The sequence below is a fragment of the Zonotrichia albicollis genome, chromosome 24, assembly GCF_047830755.1.
Source record: "Zonotrichia albicollis isolate bZonAlb1 chromosome 24, bZonAlb1.hap1, whole genome shotgun sequence".
NCBI classification, from domain to species: domain Eukaryota; kingdom Metazoa; phylum Chordata; class Aves; order Passeriformes; family Passerellidae; genus Zonotrichia; species Zonotrichia albicollis.
The window spans coordinates 8,513,137-8,516,512 of record NC_133842.1 but is presented as its reverse complement, the minus strand read 5'-3'; positions in this window follow the sequence as shown (position 1 = coordinate 8,516,512).

The following is a 3,376-nucleotide window of genomic DNA, read 5'->3' as shown; positions in this document are numbered from 1 at the left end:
TGTGCCGCGACTTTGGTCCACTGTATTTGGAACAGAACTCACAAAAGGTACAAGTTGAGCAATACAAGTTCCTTTCTGAATAGTAACAGGAGGGTCATCAATGGATACCATAGCATGAATCTGCCCTAAATAATCAGCATCAATAAGCCCTAGATGCACATGAATACCTCTAAGTGTAATACTTGATCTCCCTATCAAAAACACACTCAATCCCCGTCCTATTGGACCATAGGCATCAAGAGGCACTTTACATATTTCTTTTGTTAAAATGGTTACTGTGTCAGTGGTGGGTATATCAATCCCTGCGGACCCGCTTGTTGCCCCTGAGAATTGTTCGCAAATGGGTAGCTTTGCAGGGCTGGGAAGACCCGCATTTGCTGTTGTGGTTGTTGGGGTATTTGTTTCCCCACGCGCCCCTTCGCGCTCCTCTTTGGGTTTCCCGGCAATAGCTGACCATTTGCATGATATTTACTCCTGCATCGCTTAGCATAGTGCCCAGATTTAGCACAACAGTTGCATACAACATCACTGCTTGCACTTGGCCTAAATGTTGTTTTCCGGACAGTACACTGTGACTTTACGTGCCCTTGTTGTCCACAATTATAACACTTCGCTGAAGGTCTTAACACTGCAGCAAGAGCTGCCATTTTATGTTCAACTGAACCAACTTTCGAGCAAGCAGTAACCATTTCAGACAAGGTGGGTTCCCCAGGCAAAGTGTCAATAATCTTTCTGCAGTCTGGGTTTGCATTTTCTTTAGCCAATTGTACACACAATTTCTCTCGCAAAGTTTCATCATCTACCTGTTTCTCAATAGCGGCAGCAAGTTTTTCTGCAAACTGCAAAAATGGTTCTCTCGTCCCTTGTTGTATAGTAACATATTTCTGCTTTGGAGCTGCCATTTCCATTGTTTTAGTTAAGGCAGTCATGCCAGTTTGCTGAGCTTGTGCCAAAATCGAAGGATCCCACCTTGCCTGTAAATCTGGATTAGCAAAAGGCCCAGAGCCCAGTAGGGCATCAACACCCACAGCATGACGAGGGTCATGTTGAGGCAACTGCATATTTGTTAAAGCCGTGCGCTCAGCCACTCGCCTCCAAGTTTCTTGAAATACACCATATTGTACTGGCTGGAATAGAATTGTAGCAAGATGAGTGATATCATAAGGTGCAAGCAAATCTGCATTAATCACACGTATTAACTGCATTACCTCTGAGGAATTAATACCATACTGAGCTACTTTTGATTGGAGGTCTTGCACAACCCTCCAGGCGAAGATGTGATGACTGTCATTCTGTTCTGCTCCAGGAGCTGCTTTGAAAACTGGAAAAGCCATAGGGTTATCACAAGCAACATTTGCATTGGCACTGTTCTCCTGAGGTACTCTTGGAGCACCTAACCTTTCTATGATGTCCCAATTCTTTTCTTCAACTGCTTTCCTCCTAACAAATTCCCAAAACTCCTGAGGATGTCGAGGAATCACAGTGACTTGGCATGGAGGCAAAGTCCATGGGGCAGTAAGGCTAGAGCTCTTAGAAGATGAAGGGACCAGAGCTCCTTGCCCCAACACAGGTGTTACTGCGGGAGACTCATCACTTGACTCGCTGTTGCTGTCACTGTCAGGTAAAGGAGGATACATCCTTGCAGGTTGTCCAAGCATCTCAGAGGGGAGCGGGGGGGCGGACGGCTGGAACAGAGAGGAGGGAAGCGGGGGGGCAGATGGCTGGGTTTTTCTCTCTGCTAGAGACATTTCAGCTAACTGGCGTAGCGGTGTAGTATATACAGGCACCATCGCGAGCTGCTGCGCAGGTGTGAGATAAGGAGGCTTAGGGGTCTGATAAGAAGAGGCTAGGGCAGGTTGCCCAGAAGTTTTGGCAGCTTTCCCAGAAGCCTTGGCAGCTTTCCCAGAAGCTTTGGCAGCTTTCCCAGAAGCTCTGGCAGCGTGCCAGGTAACTCCCATGGCATCCGAACTTTCTTCACCAAGTTCCCCATCAGAGCCCCCTTCTACCTCAGAGGCCCCCTCTGCCTCAGCCCCCCCGTCAGGTTCTGTTATCAGCCTCGACTCTTCGTCCGCATCTTGCTCCATTTCTCTCTCTACTTTCCATTCTTTTAAAGCCTCAAAGAGCAAGTTCCAGGTTACTGCTAAATCAACAGCTGTTTTATCTCCCGCTTGAATAACTTGCCAAAGTCTGTCCCCGACTTTCTTCCATGCCTTAACACTAAATGCTGTGTCGGGATCAGTGCCAAAATTCTGTGATTTAGCCCACAGCAATATATTACGAAGCACATAGTCTGACGTATTAATTCCCTTATTTCTTAACAAAACTTTCCAGGTAGACAAAACACTTTATTCCTCTTTAGATAAATTCTGACCCATTATTACTAGTTGGTGGCTCACCTACTTCCAGGTGTCTTGATTGGAGGGAATCAGGTCCGGACCTCCCTGTGGCTTCCACCTGCCACTCTCAGCTGCACCAACGCCGCCTCCCCCACTACGTCCCAGCGGGTCACGGTTGCCAATTGCTAGGACCCCGTATGGGCCCCCACCGACTATGTTCTTATCACGTCGGCGTCACCAAAATGTCGCAGTCGAGGCAGTCACGACATAAAGCAGAGACCACAAGCAGTCTCAGTTGGTAACACTTGGCAACAGTTTATTAATGAAAATGGCTGATCTTTTATACACTTTCCAGTTGTTTACCCTTCTTCTACCTTAGCTATTGGCCACAATAATTCAATATCATGCCATTGGTGAAAAGTTACTCTGACTCCACCTAACTTTCTAAAATCGCTTCATCCAGCTGCAGAATGCTCTTATCTTCCTTCTCTCTATCTCCTTGGTTACGGCCTTGGAGAAAGCTCCTTATCAACTTCTTCTTCTTCTTACTTCTTGCTCCTTTAGCTAACAGGCCTGCTGCTAGCCCCTTCCAAATCAGGGAGTTTGGAATGAGCTAGAGAGCAGACCTCCGAGTTTTTTAGATGATGCCATTGCTTTTTCTTCTCTTCTGCATAGACAGGAAGGGTGAGTTTGGCTCACATCTGGACTGCATGGCTCACGAGGCCCGCAAGACTTGTAGTTACAAGAGCTTTGAAGGATTTCTTGGCCAAGAAGACACTGCCAACAAGAATATTTATGGTTGGCAGCCAATCCTTCAATATTTCCTCTTAGGGACTCATGCTACAGTGTAAGCTTCCTTAGCCAATCATGTTATGACACACAAACTCACAGCACTGCATCCTAAGCTTCTTGTTTACCATTGTAACTACTTCTATTTTTTCTAGATCTTCAGCACTAAAACTCTAAACTTTCCTCCACTTCAACATTGCTCCCCGTGTCTCTGCTATAATAAACTAGAAATTCACATTCTCACTTCCAGC